Genomic DNA, 20,499 nt, shown 5'->3' with positions numbered 1-20,499 from the left:
GTCTTTTGAACAGAGCCTATTCATCATCACTCTTGTTTAATGTTTCAAAATACGGTTTTATGTTTAAAAGGAAACGTGGATTAGCAGGAAGAGCACATATTTTGGAGTCAAATGGACTTGAGTAAAAATCATCGCTGTTTCTAGGCACATGACTTCAGACAATTGAAAATCTCTGAGTCTCAATGTCCGCACGTATAACATGGGGCGAACAAAGTCTGGCCTGTGGAATTGCTGCGAGAAATAGAGGAAACGGTGTTTGTCAAGTGCCTAACACATAGAAGGCATTGAGTAAACAGTAATAGTAATAACGGTCATTTGTAAAATATTTCCTGTTTAAATTGAAACTTGGCTATTCCATAAATAATCCATCTAGTTCATCCAAGAAGTATTCCTGAGCACCTACTATGTGACAAATTCTTCTAGGTACATAGACTTCAACAAGAAAGGAAACAAAATCTCTGTGCTCCTAGAACTGGCTTCTTATTGGTGATTTCTATATTACATGCCACCCACATGGCAAGGGATGCTTCCCCGGAGCAGTGAGCCCAGGTTAGACCTCCTCACCCCATTGCGCTCTGCCAATAATGATTAAGGCCACTGAATTAGATCTACTGGGAGAATGGTCTGCAAATTTCCCAAACAACTTCTGTATCAACATAATGTCCTGCTAAAGAAAAAGATCCCGTTCTGCAGAATGGATATCTAGTGAGAACAGAACTTGAACTTTGCAGACCCTCTCATACAAATACACCAGTAACATTGTCGATGTTTCAGAGTAATCTTATGCTACAGGAGTCATAGACCCAAACGCCAACTGAGGGCCCCAGGTAAATGAGTCAAGAAGCCCAGTTTACGGTTAAAGCATGGGAGAAATTAGAAAAAATTAAACTGTCTCTATCAAATGTGCAGCCGCTACTATTTCCAGTTGATGTTGCTGGAGAAAATGCCAATGTGGTCAGATTTTTCAAGAAAAGCTGAAATCTGAATTTTTACATGAAATTAGGTGATTTTTCCAAGTAAAATCCCTCCACTGTCCTGTTTCAGCCCAGGAGACATCCGTTCGTAACTCCTACAGAGCCTTAGAAGACTCTATTTTTAAAAAGCAATAGCGTAAGCAATCTTTAATCCTTCTACACTTTCTCTGCTGAAACATATTTTCAGAATTGCAAATGCCCAATGGCAAAGATTCCTAATTTTGTTTGTTTTATCTGAAACCACAATTGTATCCAATATCTAAGAATGTGGAGATCAATGGGTAGATCCCGTAATTTGCGGAGAGGCTACAATAAGGCCAGAGCAGTGATGGATGAGAGGCGATGGGGTGCTCTCACCCTCCAGCCACCTCTCACCCCAGCATGAAGACATGTGGGGACTTGTCTGTAGTCACAGAGCTTGTATTCTCTCTCGACGTGGCTGTAGAGAGAAAGCACATCTGTGAAGTGTTTGCCAGCATGTCAAGAGTAACAGGACTCGAAGCCATTTCAAACGTCATGCCAATCCTTGTGCATAACATCTTTAAAAAGATCGTTGCTTTAGAGATCTTAATATTTCAAAAAAAACACAAGACAATGAAACGCAATACTTTTAGCCACTTAAAAGTGGAGTTCTTTTTCACTAAGCAAAGTTGAACTTTTTAAACTTCTTTTTGCCAAACAAGCCTCTTTTTGGTGGTGAGCAAATAAATTAGCATGTGGGTCCTAAGTGCTCTTAAAATCGTTTTGCTATAGATCTGTCCACTGTTTATAATTCTTGAATAAAGCTGAAAGTAAAGAAAGCCTTTCTCTGAAGGTTTATGAGCATTTTTCCATGAAGCAGAAGTCAAACAGAAGATCAAAGAGATCTAACAAAATGCTTCAAACTCAGGATCGGGTGGGCCGAAGCCTGGCGAAAAGAAACCAACCTCTCCAGATAGTTTGGGAGATACGTCTTGTTCTTTCAAAATAAAACAAAACTAAAACCTGATAGTCTGAGTGTATCAAACTGATATTTTTGAACGACGTTGTTAAAAGTATCAGTCTTTGATATTTTACCCAAAGTATCAAAGACATTTTAAAAGAGGTCAGACAACCGCTCTACCAAGTGACAAATATGAACAAAATCAGGTAGATTTCCTACCCTCTGTTCCAAACAGCCATTCTTCTCCGGGCTTCTCTGAGTCTTTCTGCAAGAGGTGGACTTTTCCAGGTTCACGAAGGATTAATGTACAGTCTTAAATGGTTTCGAGCAGTATAATGCATTCTGTATATTTTGGACACTAATTAATTGATGCTTTAGTTTTTGATATGCCACCAATTTAAATGCCTGCTAATCATTTACATTACAATAGAAAAATTAAACAAAAGAAATAAAATGAATATATTTGCTAGAAAGGCGTGCATCTATCCAGCCATGATTAAAACCTCAATAAATCTGCCTCTAATCATCCATTGGTATTGAAATATATAGTAACTACTCTATTAAATTTAATTCTCTCTATTTAATGACAGTTATTCTAAATTTAATGACAGTTATTTGAAATATATACCAACAGATTATTAACAGCATTTTAAGAAGATTTTTAAACCATGGAAAAGTGACTATGAATCCATCAAATGTCAATAAATCAATTACTGTTTCATGTAGAATGCGTGAATTGTTAAATCAAAGTGTACCCAAGTGAGAATGCTTTGAAAACATTTCAATGAAAAATAATTTGCCGGGGGGGGGCGGGAATCCATCTGTGAACTGCTAGTACTATTTCAGCATAAAATTAAGGATATATAACTTTAAAATATATTTATTTTGTATGAAAATATGCATTTGGTTAAGCATATTAAATTTTCTTGATTGGGAGTTGATTTTAACCAGAATACCATTTCAACATTATAAGTCAAGTGGTTTTAGTTTTTCTGTTGCCAATTAAATATGTGCTAAAAATATTATACACTATTTTATTCCAGGGATTCACAACCAGGTTTTTATAAAACATTCCTTTATATTGAATATAAGAAAAACCTTTTTCAAGTTATGGTACCCACCAAGTCATCATCCCTCAAACAAAACAGTCTTAAGCCAAAAAATGCCATTTCTGCCTGCTGGCGTGGTTTGCTTCCCATTAGATGGACCACGGTTGCCCCACCTTTCTGGTCAACATGGCCAGTGTCATTGTTGCAGAGCCTTGCCCTGCCAGCTATCCTCTTCCACATCACTGGGGCATTTACTGGGATCAGAAGTGTAGACTGGCGAGTTCGTGTGACGTAAGAATCCCAACCTATAAAGCACATCAGTAGACACTTTGTAGCATGTGCCGTTTATTAGGGTTTCCATTAAAAGTATTATGTTTCCATACTTTACAACCATAAAAGAGTAAATAATTTCAAAGGATTGCTTGATAGGAGACTTCTGTTTTAAATGGAACTTGGAAATATCTGGGAAATCACTGGAATAAATGTACTTAATAGACCCAATGCTGTGAAGTTCTTTTTAACTGTTTTCTTAAGCACATAAAAAGATATACCATTTCCTCCAACATTTTTGAAATAGGTTTTGGTTTGGGGTTTTTCTCTGTAACATTTGACTTATAAATATTTCTTACAATGCTTCCATTGTTCTCCTTCTTTCTTTCTTTCTTTTAGTGCGGAGGCTGACTTCTTAACACCAATAGATTCTGCCCCCCTTCACTGCTCTGACCTACAGGATAAGTTAGAACTTAAAACCAGAAAGTAACATTACAGGCCACTCAAGAAAACCTGCAGCACCACTTGGTAAGTTGGAAAATGTATCCTAAATGCCCCCATTGAGATATTTCCTTTTTTAGAGGAAACAAATTCCATCCATGGGACTATGCAAATATTTCATCAATCTGGGCTGTATGGGAAGCCAATACTGCATTCACTGCATGGAAAAGATTAGATCAGGTCAGTTTCAGAACAAAATCATTTTAAAAAAAACATTGCTAATATCAAACATTTGAAGAAAAGTGATCTATAAAAATATCAACATGTTATAATCCAAATGGAATCGTCGAGATCGACTGTCTCTATGATCCTATTCTCTGGGAAATTCCATGAACTTCTGCTTGATCTTGTCTGTGCAGACGTGGTGTTAGACAGAACGCTTTCTTTTTTCAGGTCATTATTTAAAGGATGAAATGAGACATTTCTGAGTACCACCAACACTAGCCATCAAAGATGAGCTGATGAGCAGATAATACTGAGGGTGAAAATAATTCAATTATCTAGCTGTACAAATTAGAGGTCTCAGAAAGGTGGAGATTCATTTTTTTAACCAAAAATTTTAAACTCTCAGTAGCATCCCTTGGAACTAAGAGAAACAGTGACCGTAACATTATCAGGTGGGCTCGCTAGACTTGGTGAAGAGGGCACTAGTAATTGATGATAGCAGCCCCCAGGCTTGCATGCCAGGCTTTACACTGAACTCCTGACCCACGACAGAGCATTTCATTCTCACCACCCCTCCTCATCTTCATTTTACAGACGAGGAAGTTGAGGCTCAGAGAGGTTGAGTAACTTGCCCAAGCTCACAGAGTTAACAGTGTAGTTGGAATTTTAACCCAAGTTGGGCTGAGTCCAAAGCTATGCCCCTTACCGCCACGCCCAATCTCTCTCCTGCTTCAGAGTTAGGTAGGGCCGGAGGACACAAGCCAGACCTAGAGAGAAGCTTGATACTTAGGAGATGACAATGCAGTGAGGTCAAGAAGGGAGTCACCCAATGGCTGTTCACAGGGCCAAGGCCTCCCCCTGACAGAGTGGGTCTGACTGGCAGGGAAGACTAAATGGGAGATGCATGGACAGCCTCTTGGGTCTGGGCACAAGACTTAACTTCCACACTCTATCAAGTGGGAGACAAGTAAAAGCAATGTGGCTCCCTCTGGTCCTGAGCCAGGCTGACGTATCTGCTTGGGGGAAGCTGGTGGAGTCATGCAGCTGGGGTGGGCAAGTAAGGAGGAATAAAGGCAGGGAGTGACAACTCAAGGCACGTCTGGCAGTGATCAAGGCCTTGCCCTTCCCATCAAAGTCATGCAGGCTCACTGAATGAGGACACTATTTGGGACATGCTGGGAAAGGGAGCAGAAGAGGAATCCAGGCAATTAATCACCTTGCCTCCCCGGGAGGAGCAGTTTAGAAACCAAAGGGAAAAACAGGGCTGGCTTCCACAACGCACTCAATCTTCTGAAAGAAACAGCATAAATAGAGTCATATTTGCCAATGAAGGTTTCTAAATGTTTAAACTAGGCAGTAACGCCACACAGATGGAGCACTGAATGCTCGCGGAAGTTAATGATTTGTGCCGGAGTCACTCGGTGAGTTGGAGACAGCGCAGATGTGAGCCCCCGGTCTCTCAACTCCCAGATCTGCACATAAACCATCACAACCACAAACCTTCTAGCCCCCAAACCTGCCCAGCCCTTTGTCTACTGTGTGGTCCCCTGTCAACCTGCAGCATTGCACTACACAGAAAGGAGCTTTTTCCCCTTCCGCAGTTTGTCAGTCTCGGGGAGCTGCGTGGCCGGCTCTCCTTGCCTTTCCTTTCATCCTTTCATTCATTTGACACATATTTATTGAGTGCTTACTACGCGTCAGGCACTGTTCTAGATGCTGGGGATCCAGTGGTGAGCAAGACAAAGACCTTGTTCTCCTGGAGTGCAGATTCGAGGAGGGCCAGGCAGGCAGTGAACAGCAAAGAAGGAAGAAAACGTCAGAGACTGAGAGTGTCACATGGAAAATAAAGCAGCGTGACAGGACGGAAGGTGACAGCAGGAAATACCTTAGATTGAGGAGTCAAGGAAGGTCTCTTCGAGGAGAAGATTTTTGAGCTGAGACCTGAATGCTAAGAAAAAGCCAGCCACGTGGAGACTGAAGGAAAGCAGATTTTTCAACCCAAATACACTCTATAGACTTTCCCAGTGATGCTTTCTTTAACCTATTTTTCCTTCTACCTAAGATAACATTTATTGCAAGCAAGTGAAAGTTTCATCCTACTAAAGATAAAGCACGATATTTTACTCTGAATTTTAAAGTTTTGTTAGTCAGCTTGGATATTTTGACTATTATTAATGTTAATTTTTATTAATATGAAATTCCCTACACATTTCACAACAGATTAAGGGACAGCAGTGTCTTGTGTCAGAGACTTCATGTGCAAAGGGATGAGAGGTTCACAGAAGAGCTCAGTGGCATGACAAATGTCACATCCAGATTCTTCTCAAATTCGCCTGCACAGTGGATCCTACACGCTCCGTGGATCACCACTGTCACCCTTTCTCCCCATTTCATTGAAGCAGCCTCCTAACTGGTCTCAGCTTCTCAGCACTCAAGGTGATCCTTTCAAAAAGAAAGTCTGCTCACGTCTCTGCACCACACACGTCACTCTGACTCTGTAACTGTGGATTGTTATGAACTGAATTGTGTCCCCCAAATTCGTATATTGCGGCCCTAACCCCCAATGTGACTGCACTTGGAGACAGGGCTTTTAGGGTGACAATTAGAATTGAATGAGGTCATAAGGGTGGGGCCCTAATGCAGAAGGACGGTGTCCCTGTAGGAAGAGGAGGAGACCCCAGGTCTCTCTCTCTGCCCAGGCACACACAGAGGAAAGACTGTGTGAAGTCACAGCAAGAAGGCCATCTTCTGCAAACCGGGAAGACAGCCCTCCCCAGAAACCAAACCTGACAGCACCTTGGTCTTGGACTTCCAGCCCCCAGAACTGTGAGAAAATCGTTTTCTGTTGTTTAAGCGCCTCCATCTCTGGCGTTGTGTTATAGCAGCCCGAGCAGACCACCACATGGGCATGCCCCATTTGCCCCCTCACCCTCCCCTCTGACTCCTCTCCTGCTGTGCTCCCTTCCCCCTTCTGTCCAGCCATGCGGTGTCCTGCTTGTTCCCTATGCTGAGCCGCTCCTCCCCAGATATCGCATGGCTCTCTCACGCTCCTCCTTCAAGGCTTTGCTGAAGTGTCCCTTCATGCTGAGACCCCCTCTGACCACCTCTGTCTAGCGTTACGACCTGTCCCCTCCCCCAGGGCTCACAGCATTTCTCTGCCTTATGTTTCTTCAGAGCACTCATCACCTGCCAACATAATAGTCAAGTGACATGTTGATTTTGGGGCACTGTCTGTCTCTTCCCACTGTGACGTAAGCTTCCTGAGGGCAGGGATGGTTTGCCGTTTTGTATTCTGCCAAAAGCAAGTAGAATGGGGAGTGTGTGGGTGTGTGTAATATGAAAAAGAGGAGAGAGAGAGAGGGAGGGTAGATCATCAGTCAGATCAAGATTTTGCCTACTGGGGGAAGTTCTATTGAGTTCTTTGACCAAGTTCCCTAGATGTCGACTTATAAATGCTAATAAAATAAAATAAAATAACAAAAAATAAAGAGTTCAAAATGTAATCTTGCCCAGCACCTGGCAGAGGGCCTGCTACGAAGCAGATCATCAGTAACTACTTGTTGAACTGAATTGTCATTGTTACTCTAACTGTCACCTCCATAATCTAGTGACACCTCAACTACTGTAGTCTGATTAAGGAAAAGTTTGTCGTTATCTGAAAACTTCACACATCAAGCAGAGCAAGGTCTTATGTACTGACAGTGCCCAGAACAATGCCTGGCTTATAGTAGATGCTCAGTAAATATTTGTGGAATTAACAGAATGAACTCTAACATAGCAGAAAATCTAAAACTCTTCTATATAGCCCACTACAGTTGTGCATTGCTTAACGACTGAGAGACATTCTGAGAAATGCATCCTCCAGCAATTTTGTCCTTGTGTGAACATCACAGAGTGTACTTACACAAACCTAGATGGTACAGCCCACTACACACCTAGGCTGTATGGTACTAATCTTATGGGACCACCCGCGTATCTGCAGTCTGTCCTTGACTGAAACGTCATTATGCTGCACAGGACTGTGTAAGGTCTCCTATGATTTCTTTCAGTACATAAACCTTCCTTATTCTGCTTGACTCTGAGCATAGTGTTCAAATCAGTTACATACCAGAGATACTATATTTTCATCTTTGGGACTAAGAAAACTCAGAATTTCTTATATGGTAGGATGGAAAAATGTTCCACAAAATGTAGTAATAACATTTCACAATATGCATTTCACAAGCTGTCTAAGACACACAAAATATGTCTACCAAAACTTTGTTTTGAAACTTAACTTTTTAGGTGAACTATTTTTTTTTTTGAGATTTTAATTTTTTATTTTATTGCTCTTCTTTTTTTTCCAACTTTATTCGGTGAACTATTTTTTAACACAATAGAGAAGACTACTGAGTTAAACAACAGCGACAAAGAGATTGAGAAGTTTTGTGTAAAACAAAAACTCTATGTGCAAATAATCATCCTGAAATTAATCCTCAGGAGTGGGGAAGATTTCCTTTGTTTGTTGGTCTATTTCGTTTTTGTTGTTGTTTTATGTAAGTGATTTTTTTTATTGAGATATAATTGACATATAACTGTACTAGTTTTAGGTGTGCAACATAGTGATTTTATGTATGTATATATTGCAAAATGATCACCACAATAATTCTAGTTAACAGCCATCTCCACACAAAGTTATAAATTTGTGTGTGTGTGATGAGAACTTTTAAGATCTACTCTCTTAGCAACTTTCAGATATAAATACAGTATTGTTAACTATAGTCACCATGCTGTGTATTACATCCCCAGGACTTATTTATCTTATCACTGGAAGTTTGTACCTTTTGACCCCCTTCACCCATTTCACCCACCCACCCCTTCCCCTGCCTCTGGCAACCACCAATCTGTTCTCTGTTTCTATGAGTTTGGTTTGTTTTGTTATTTTTTCTAGATTCCATGAAGTATTTGTCTTTTCCTCTCTGACTTATTTTGCTAAGCATAATATCCTCAAGGTCCATCCATTTTGTCACAAATGGCAAGGTTTCTTACTTTTTTATGGCTGAATAATATTCCATTGTATATTTATGTACATTTTCTTTATCCATTCATTCATTAATGGACACTTATGTTACTTCCATGTCTTTTTGTAAATAACACTGCAATGAACATGAGAGTACAGATAGCTTTTCAAGTTAGGGATTTCATTTCCTTCAGATAAATACCCAGAAGTGAAATTGCTGATCATATGGTAGTTCTATTTTGAATTTTTTGAGGAACCTCCATACTGTTTCCCGTAGTGGCTGCACCAACTTACATTCCCACCAGCAGTGCATGAAGGTTCACTTTTCTCCAACAAAGGATGAGTGTTTCATCCTCAACACTTGTTATCTCTTGTCTTTTTGATAGTAACCACTCTAACAGGTGTGAGATGATATCTCAAGTGATTTTTCATAAAGTGGAAACTTAATATTGGAATCAGCTTTGTTGCATACATCATAGTCAGTTTTCAGATAATTGTCTGTCTGTTGGTTTAGGGGCTTTCATTCTCTCCACGCCCATCCCCAAACCCCGCCCACTGCCAGTCTTTGAATATGCTCATGAGCATCTCCACCAGGGAGCAATGCAACCAGTCAACCCCAGTCCAGGTAAGTACAAAGCACATCGGGGTGGCAGTCAAAACTATGGAGCAGAAATATCAGGCTCTGGTGTTTCTCTGTGGATTCCCACGAGCCTGGGGCTCCAACCCATTGAGCTGGATAGTTCAGTCATAGGGTTATGTATGTCTTTGCAGGGCGTAGAGTGGTTTGTCAGTAAATCTAATAGAATTATATTACTAAATCCTCAATATGATGACTATAACAATTTTATATTTTTTACTTTGAGAGACTGCAGTTTAGATTTTAATGTGCTTCCTGTTTTGTTTGTTGTTTAAGCAAAATCAATAAACTGATTTTATTGATTTGGTGTTTGTTTGAATTTTTATCTGCCCCGGAAACAGTGTGTTATTCAGCGGTGTGTTAGGATTAAAACATATAAACACTTGTCTTTTAAACATTGGTTTTAAGTAGCAGAAAAAGGCAACTTCTGCATCTAGAATGCAAAGAAATGAAGAAAAGAAGTAACAGAAAGAGGTGAGTGTGGGCTGAGCCCCAGTGAGGGCATCTGTACACCTTTACATTTCATGCCAGTGAAGTGGGGAAGTTGAAAAGCCGGCCTGTCTTTGAAGACAGGAAAACTGTACAAATAAAGGAAGCACCTTCCATATCTGGGTCAGAGTTCATTTTGGAATTTTTTTACATCCCTCAGATAATAGTTTAGAAGGAGATAAAAGTTGAAACTATAAGTAAATAATTGAATTAAGTCGATAGGTTATTAAATATCATGTCCCAAAATTGAAATACAGAGTTAAAAAAAGAAAAGGGATACCATACACAATGGGATTATATGAATCTCCAGACCCCTATTTCTGCAACTAGCTCTCCAAATATTCATAAATCTAGGTAACTTCCTAGCAGGACATCTCACAAACAAAGGGTGCTGAACAAGAAAGCTGAAAATCAGGCTTAGGGTATACACTTTACATGGAATTTATTAGTAAGTAGAAATGCCACCAAAATGGAAATTGCACACAGGGAAAAAAGTCCTACCATGCTTTTATCCAGATAGGTTGGAAGTGATGTAATAAAGGCACCATAATTTATGTACATAAATGTGTGGGCAACTCGTTCAGGGAGTGACAAATGCAAAATTCTAGTGGAAAAAAATAGTGGACATCAAAGAAGTCTGACCAGCTGCCAACAACCACTAATCTCTTCATGACCTTTTTAATATATAGATGCCAAATAGAGCTTGTCATTTTATCCCATCCTCAAAGCAATACATTCTTATTTATGAAGTTATGGGAAAATATAACATTATACTTCATTTGACATACATTCACAGAGTATATGGCAACCTTGAGAAGATTTCGTTCTTAAAAAATGAGGACATTGATAAATCAACAGCCATACACCTCAAGGATGATGGTTTAAGTCTGACCATAGTCCTCAACTTAATGTGACTGTGATCTTCATTCGTCTTGCCGTGGTCAGCAAACCACATTACAGAAACCACCGTACGTGATTTGTTACCAACGGCTAGCTTGCTAACTGGGAAAGACTTCAAATAAAGATAGCAATGAATTGTTTCAGATGTGGAGGCATGAGCAAAACCTTCAGAATTAAGATAGAATACATTAAATATCACACTAAAAGAAAACGTTTGTGTAGTTGTCCAGAAAACCTAGGAGCTGTTGGCTGCAGTTACCACAGAATTATAGCATCCCGTGGGCTAATATTGTGAAGTGATAAAGCTTCCCAATGGTGTGGCTTTACTAGAATCCACTCAGTGCTCTTCAAGGTCAGAGCTTGACAGGTTTCCACGGAGAATATCTGTGGAACATCCTCCCTTAAAGATATCTCCTTCTTTGGATATCTGTAATTCTCTATCTTTCACACCTCAGCAATAAAACACAATGTGTTACTTATTACTTCTTCTGAAAGGAATAACCAGTATTCCCTACCTTGAAACATTACTTCAACAAAGTCTAGAGCAAAATATTTCTGCCTATCTAGACATGAATGGGAGAGGCCTTGCAAGTAATAATTTAAAATTCACTCAAGTCATGGTATAGCTATATTATTGTTGCTCCCACTGCAACCTCAATAAATATTTAGAATGCAGGTGTGTGTATGAAAGAGGAAAACCAGAGAGAGAGACAGAGAGACAGAGGTAGTAAAGATTAGATCAAGATTTTGCCGACTGGGGGAATTTCTGTTGAGTTCTTTGACCAAGTTCTCTAGATGTCAACTTATAAATGCTAATAAAATAAATAGCATAAATGCTAATAAAATAAAATAACAAAAATACTTTAAAGAGGTCAGAACGCAATGAAGAGGTACTACTGCCCAGCACCTGGCAGAGGGCCTGTCACGAAGTAGAGGTTCAATAAATACTTTTTGAACTGATTGGTCATTGTTACCACAACCATCATCTCCTTAATCTAGGGAACCCCCCTCCCCTCAACTACCATCGTTTGATTGTGGAAAAGTTTTTCATCATCTGGAACCTTCACAGGTCAGGCAGAGCAGGGTCTGATGTGCTGACATAGGCCTGCTCATGGTAACCAGCCCTGCTGGCCTGGAAGAACGAATTTCCCCATCTTCCTCAAAATGGTCCCAAGACGATGTTACTGAGTACCTCGTAAGAAAGTTATGAAGATAAATAATGGGCCCAGTCTCCCCTTGATTTTCCATCTGAAGAACAGAAGGGAGTCAAAGTACATAACCTGAACCCAAGCCTCTTAAAACACGCTAATATTGAGCCTGTAGAGAGAAGACGAGGCCACGGAATTCACAGTCATCCTTCCAGGCTCAGCCTGTGCTGGAGCATCACTCAGTGGTCACTCGGTAGGTCTGTATTTTCCAGGAGGCAAAAGGAAAACTAAGCCACCCAAACGAACATCATTTACCAATACTCAGGTCCCTGCTCTCTTTCTCTTGGTTAGTGGCTGTTTCTGACAGTTCCTAAAAACACAGCAGCCAATGTCCCCATGTGGGAATATGGGCCATACTTAGTCCCCCAAGAGCCAGCGGCTGGGCGCTGTGTATTAGTAAGCGCAGGGGGGACACGGGAATGTGAGACAGAGACCCAGAAGGTGCCGAAAGGTGGCAAATCACACTCTGGGGTCACAAATGAATCCAGCTGAGGGACAGAGAGAATGATGGTCTTCTCCAGGAAGCCTCTTCTCAGAACACAGATTTATGCGTGTGTTTTGACAAAACTGCATAGTTCCTGCCATCCAGGAACACTGGAAGGGTCCCCTATGGGAGGCAAACAACTTAAATAGGGCAAATATTAAGAGGTTTCTGCAGCCGGAGGTGTCCAAACGAAGAGGCAAAAGTCACACCCCAAGCCGTCGTGCACCTGGACCAGAAGGACACCCGCCCAGCTCTGACATTCCACCTCTGCCTCTAATTCAGCCTCAAGAGAGCCAGCCCTGTCGCTGGCCACAGAAAAGCCAACTCATGTCCACTTGTTGCCGCTCAGTGGATTTTAGCTCCGTTTTTAAATTACGTATTTATGTGAACTCCAGTCCTGCTCACCACCCAAAATTGACTCACTCAGTAACTTCTTAAGATCCCAGGCTTATAGACCATTGAATTCACATGGTTCAATTACTGAGTAATTCTAAATATCTCATTACTAGAGTGTGACATTTATCTAAAGTTAAATCTACAAAGGAACAAAAAAGATGTGACCATAATAAACTACCATTGAAATGGAATCGTAAAGTTGGATGTCAAACAATAGGGTATGGTAAACGATACCCTCCCCAAAAGGTCCTCTGATAGCCACAGCTAAGGAAACACATGTGATAACAATAAATATGATTTCCACAACGCCACAGTCCTTTCACCACTTGTTCCATGTGGGGATGATAATGCTCTGCATTTTTTGTTAAAAAAGAAATTCTCTCTTGCAAATAATAAATTTATAGCAAGTCTTTGTGACTCAAGCTTCCATTTCTTTAACTTATGGTTTTTATGGACATAACTTCTATTAACCTATGTGTGGAAAGTTCGTTAGGGCAACTTGGGATCAGTGGGAATTGGTAAATATCTTATAGTTTAAAAGGAAAACATACAATTCAGTTTAGGATCTTTTCAGCTCTCCACAATATTCCTGGCCATTTCAACCCACTATGTGAATTAATACTACTTCAGTCAACAGTGGATTAGGCAACAGTCCGCATTAATTCATTATATTTGGGTAAAGAAGAAAGATCAACTGAAAAAAATAACATGGCATACACGAATGTGTATATGATGTCAGTTCGCTGTATATGTATGTCAGGATACCATACCCTTATTTACATTTTAGGAACTGTTTCATTCTTAAAACTATTTCAGTGTTAAAATAGACTCATTCTTCCAGTGTTTGAGTACAAACACGGCCCACATGATACCAGAGATACTCCATGTATATAGTTTATTTTACTGAAGCAAACACTTCAGTGATTTTTATAAATCAACAGTGCCCAGGCAATTAGATATTTTCTTTCAAAAGAAAAGAATACATAATTACATAATGAAACCAAATTATTTGAAAAATACCAGAATTGATCTCACTGTCTCTGTTTCAACAGGACATTAATGGCTCTGAACTTAAATAATCGAAACTATTATCCTTTTCCTTTTGTTCCTCAGCACGGAGACCATCTAAACTGGTCACCTCAAAGGGAGTTCCATGGACAGGGCTGGCCCCTGGGCTGACTGTCACCACACTGCAAAACTGAAAGTGGCATTTAAAAACTTTTATAGCAATTTGACAGGCAATTTTTTGCCTGTTAAATCTAATATTAAATATTAGAGGCTTGCATTTTGCATGCTTTGGGGGCATTTTTAATTTAATTTTTCTTATAATTTATTTTTGTTATATTTTACAAAAATATCAGTCATGAGTGACTGCAAATTTGAAAACTAGACCTTTGCCACAGTGAGTTTCAGAAGCATTGGTCTAAACTACAAAGGGATCTGGATAGTCAGGTAACTGTCTTGTGAATTAAATAGACAGCATCAAATAAATATAAATATAAATATAGATATGTAGGTATATATAGGCCTTATCCATATAGGAGAACAAAGCTCAAAGCTCTGTGAACTCCTTTCCTCAGTCTCTCCAGATGTGCTATAGCTGAGGAGATTGCTCAGAAATAGGAATGAGTTGATTAGATGATTGAAACAACTGGATTTGTTATGCCTTTATCCTTTTCTTCCTTCCTTCCTTCCTTCGTTCCTCCCTCCCTCTCTGCTTTCTTTTCTATGTAGAGACAATATCATCTTCTCTCTCTTTAAAGAGTGAAACCAAGAACCTGTGTTCACACACATCAATAAAATACACCAATACAATTCACTGAGGTGAGGGAGGAGAGAAAGAGCGTTGGGATGTACAGAGAAACAAAACTCTGGCTGCGGGTCCATTTTCTAGAGAAAAGCATTCACAACAAACAAAAGAAGTCTTCCTTCGTGAATCTGGGACACTTTTCTTTCTGAATTTTCACCTTTTACTAATACATTTTAATTGTCTAGAAAAGGGACTTTTGATGTGAATTTTTGAAGAAGTCCTGTTGGTTGTTCACCCATGAAAATCTAAAGAGATTTCTTCTAAGTCATTAATGACATTCCTTTAGGCTCTTTGGGGAAGAGAACTGGGGAAGCCGTGTCCCCTGCTGCGCCTCCCTACCCCCAGCTGAACTGTTGCAGACCCCACGACTTTCATCCGGCCCAAGTCATTTCTCCTGCACTCCTGAAATATGGATAGTTAAAAATAGGACGCCAAAACAACCACATTTCCTCCCACCACGCTGCCCCTTTATATGCACTCAAGACAATGCAGATTTGTTCTGCCTCACCTGTGTCTAATATGAGACACATGCCCAAGAATCTCCGACAACTTTTGTGTTTCATTTCACAGTCAAGGAAATGTACTGCCCAGGCTCACGAGGAAACACAGAAATGAATCTATATCCCTTAAGCTTTGCAATTCATTTTTCTTCTTTGTCTGTTCTGAAAACTGAATTCCCTGGGTTGGAGTTTTATACTCCAATTTTGTCTTCTGCCCTTTTCTCTACTTTCCCCCCCCATGCGGTCTTTGGCTCCAAATCAAAACAGCTTTCAAGTGGCCAGGACCAAGTTCCAAAGCTCCTTTGTTTCCTAGAGATTTTCCTTCTTTCCCAGATTTTCCTAAGCCCCCATCTTTGTAGGAGGGCATGACTCCAGGTGGGGCTCTGACTGTAAGTATTGCACCTGGGCCCCTACCCCAACTGCAGAAGTCTATTTGAAGGATGTTACCCTTTGTCTGCTTCTTGACTTGAGGCCTGATAGTCTTACAATGTCATTTTTTTCCCCTACTGTAAATCAAGAGACAGCTGTCTTTGGGATATATTCCAAATAGTTGGTCTGGAAATGAACTTCGCAGTGGGTCCCTCCTCCATTCTGGCTGACACTTCCCCATTAATTTCTTTTTTTCTTTCATCCATTCATTGGCCGATGAGTCTATAAATACACCTCATCTGCTTTTACTTTGCTTTTTAAGAATAAACTGATACCAAGCACACTGTTTTAATTACATACACAGGCAAAAGCCTAACAAGTTTAAATGTTGTCACAATATAGTTTAAAAACTTGACATTGTTCATTATGCCAGCTGTGATAAAACTGGCAAATGAAAATCTTAACTGGAATGTGTAAATGAGTAATTCATCTGAAAAGGCGTTTTTAACATTAATAAATGAAAATTCCCAGATACCTACTAAGCAAAGGAAGAGAGTTGGACAGGAAACTGATAAATGGATTGGTAAGGAAGTGGGGAAGTGTGGCCCCCAGCCCCCTGGGTCACACCTTTTGAAATTGGGTAAGTCAGCCCTCCTAAATTCAAATCAGACCTGGGAGAATATGGTCCCTGTTCTATTCCTGACAGTCCACTTATGAGATGGCTTTCATGAGTCTCTTTCATGAAGCTTTCAATCCCGCGGCCGTATGAGGAAGGAAGACCCAAGACAAATTCCAGTTCACTCCCAGAAGATGGTAGGATTTGGAAAGTTCTGCTTTTGAGATGCAGGCAAAATTTAAAAAAAGAACCAGGTGACGATCTTGGCAAGGTATTCCCAGCGGGTCTGCACCTAAGCCAGTGTTCCAGGCCATCTTCTTTCGGTGGTTATATTTCTCTTCTATTCCTTTTTGTTCGTTTAAGTGCCTTCTATAAATGCATCCATGAAATCATTATCTCTTCCTCTTCTCTCTACCAGATGCAGAAAGGAAAGAAGATTCCACTATCAGTCAGAAGAAAAGCTGCTAATCTTCGAGCTGGTTAAATAATTGTGGTTTATTGTGTGACTTAGTTATTTTTCACTCAAGTCAACCTTTCAAGTTATTGAACTCAGCAGGACTTACTTCTTTTTAAAATGTTCTGATATAAATAACGATCATAATAGCTAGTATCACTCATATGTTCTTGATAAAAAATATTGGTTGTGATGGTATGGCTGATAATTTTCAGATAACGGTAGCCCATTGGGATAAATTAACATTCTGAATTTTGCAAAGAAATTCATTTTCCTGAGGTATTCTCACATAATACACATTCTTATTTGACAAAGAGCACTGGAGAAATAAACATCCGTTTTTGAATGGGAAATAAAGTCAATGGAAACTTTCTTTGGTATGAAATTATTATAATGCTCCATTTTTCACACCCAAAGAGCCACGAGAAAATAGCAGTTAATATATTTTGAGTCGTGTGTGAACACTGCTAGAGATATCACAAAAGTTTTAAGTGAGCCAAAATAAGAAAAGACTTACAGATGGCCAAATGGTCTTGACATTGATGGAGAAGGATAGGAAGAGTGATGATCAGATGTTTTATTATTTCTATGAGGACAATTCAAAATGAATATGGTTAAACTGGAGAAAAATCAAGCTTGGCAACATATAAGAAATTTCAGACTGGCTGGAACCCATTCATCACGAGAAAAGTTTACTAAAGGAGACCATGGAGGAATCTATTTTCTTTGAAAAGAATATTCCCCTTCCTTGAAAGAAAACCAATGTCTGTGCCAGTAGTTCTTTTTTTTTTTTTTTTGGTAAGGAAGATCAGTCCTGAGCTAACATCCATGCCAATCTTCTTTTTTTTTTTTTGCTGAGGAAGACTGGCCCTGAGCTAACATCTATTGCCAATCCTCCTCCTTTTTTTTCCCCTTTTTCTCCCCAAAGCCCCAGTAGACAGTTGTATGTTATAGTTGCACATCCTGCTAGTTGCTGTATGTGGGACGCTGCCTCAGCATGGCCCAACAAGTGGTGCATCCGTGCGTGCCCGGGATCCGAACTCGGGCCACCAGTAGCTGAGCATGCACACTTAACCGCCAAGCCCCCGGGCCGGCCCCTGTGCCGGTAGTTCTTAAACTTCAGTGCATCAGTATTACATAGAAGGATTGATTAAAATACAGATTGTCAGCTCCAGTCCCAGAGTTTCAGATTCAGTAAGTCTAGGGTGGAACCCAAGAATCTGTATTTCTGAAAAGTGCCAAGGTGATGCCAATGATGCTGGTCTGGTTGCCACACTCTGAGAACCACTGGTCAATGCTAACTATATGCTCGTCATAGACTCTGCAACAGCTCAGAAGTAGATGTAACTCTGAGAGATAGATGTACAGATAGTCCACAACTTTCATACATTCAACTTTCACATATCGTGTGGACAGCCATAAACTGCTTACAATACACGAACACTACCCTTTTGTGGATCAGTTGATGAAAAAATTTTTTGAGAGAGCCTCTGGTGGCTGCCTGCCAGCTACAATTCAGTTTGGCCAGGAACGCTGTCAGATAGAGACAATATGATGGGTTCACCAAACCATTTGTTTCTCTTGTGGGCAAACAGAAAAACAACATCTCTCAGTCCTCTTGCACCTAGATGGGATCCTGTGACAATTTACGGGCAATGGAATATGAGCAGATGTGGTATACATACTTACACTCCTGGCCCTTAAAAACACCCATGAGGTTCTCCTTATTCTTTCTCTTTGCTCATCAGCTGGCTGAATATAGCAGATCTAGCAGAGGCCCCCCAAGGAAGCTCGGATGGATGGTGGAGCCACCCAGGGAAGATGCCAGGACCCCTGAGTCCCATCTTGGAGGAGAGCTGCCCAGGCAAGATCAGCCCCACAGGGCTCCATGAAAGCAAAATAATACACTAAGCCACTGAGGTTTGCAGGTTCTTTGTAGTAACAGTAATTACCCCCAATAAATAACTTCTGTGGGTAGAGCAATCCAAACTAAGTTCGATATTTGTGCAGTCATTTGAATATTTTATTGCAATTTTTCATTATTTTCTATTAAAATGATAGAAAATGGAAAAATAAAGGTATAGATACTAGTAATAGGATTATCACAAACTTAATACAATCCAGAAAAAGATGAAAGTTACTAGACATGTTCAAAATGATAAATCTTTAACCTCAACCAAATTCTCAGTTAAACAGGCTGACTACATGTTCACTTGCAAAGAAAAATAAAATTAAAGAACATGGATGAGGTGCTAGAATTTTAACCATTCAGACATTGTGTCTAAAAAGCAAAACTTACATGGTAACAGGATCCCTCACCCATTAAATCCATTGTTTCACTATCTTACAATCAACTTGCAGCCATGTTTTAAGGATCAAAAGTATCAAAGTGCCTATTTCCTCATTTTTGAATATGAGAAAATTAAAAATCAGAGAGGTTGAACGATTCCCTGAAAGTCACGTTAATAAGTAATAGAACTAAGATTCCTTCTAAGATCTGCCTCAGCCTACAGCCTTGTTCTTTTCATTACACCTCACTGCCTCTTCTCTCTGTAAAAATTTGTATGTCCACCTTTCTTTGAAGAAGAAAATATATAAAATGTTCTTACAGCGCCCCCTTTGAGCACTTTGATTCCGTGATAAAGGCATTCCCATATCTCCCTAATCTTGTGAATGCAGGAACCCTATGAAAAATGTCCCCTTGCCACCCAGGGGATGAGTGCCCGAGATAGGGCTCTGATCTGCTATGCCGTGCTGCCCCTACAAAACAACATTATTTTGATGAAGTGTTTCTGTTCATTTAATGTGGAAAACAAAGTTACAACAACATTAATGAGTATGCTACAGTTTCATGCTCTATGCTGTTGGCAGAAAACTTGGCCTCTGTCCCAGCCTTCTGCCCCAACCATGTCTCTGGAGGAAAGAATTCCTCCCATCACTCCACAGCAGCCCATTCTGCTTAACTCAGACTCCTACAGACGGGTGTAAGAGAGACAAAAGGTTTCCAATGACAGAACTGGCAAACAAAAAGCTTGGAGACACCCTAGGTCTTGAAAAGAAGAAAATAAATTATTTATTAACATCATAATGGTCCTTAGAAGAATGTCATAAAAAGCATCCTTTGTCACCAGTGCCATATCAAAGCAAATGTGTGTGAGTTACTTTAACTGGAAGAATTGTTTTTCACGGACCTTCCAACAACTTTGACCTCAAGCAGTATTTTTTTTTTTTTTTTTGTGAGGAGGACCAGCCCTGAGCTAACATCCAATGCCAATCCTCCTCTTTTTGCTGAGGAAGACTGGCCCTGTGCTAACATCCATGCCCATCTTCCTCTACTTTATATGGGACGCCGCCACAGCATGGCTTAACAAGCGGTGCGTCGGTGCGCACCCGGGATCCGAACCGGCGAACCCCGGGCCGCCGCAACAGAACGTGCGCATTTAACCGCTTGCGCCACCGGGCTGGCCCCTCAAGCAGTATTTTGAGAGCCCACTTTTACAATACATCAGTTCCACAGTCTTTTGGACCCAATAAAATGTGTGTGTACCGGTTAGACTTTTGCTTGTGAGTGGCATCAATGTAAAAATAAGCTTTAATAATGTTACCATCATCCATGTACCTCTGTACCAATAACCACTTCCTTGCCTCCAGTTCTGCCAAGATTCTTGCTTGATGGATGTTTCCTATGAAGGTTCCTCTGCCCTCCCATCCATAGCACTTCCCCATGGCTTGCACAGGGACAGAAGCAGCCACTGG

The sequence above is a fragment of the Ceratotherium simum genome, chromosome 17 (assembly GCF_057802395.1).
Source record: "Ceratotherium simum simum isolate JZ-2026a chromosome 17, ASM5780239v1, whole genome shotgun sequence".
In the NCBI taxonomy this organism is placed as follows: Eukaryota; Metazoa; Chordata; class Mammalia; order Perissodactyla; family Rhinocerotidae; genus Ceratotherium; species Ceratotherium simum.
This window is presented reverse-complemented; position numbering follows the sequence as displayed.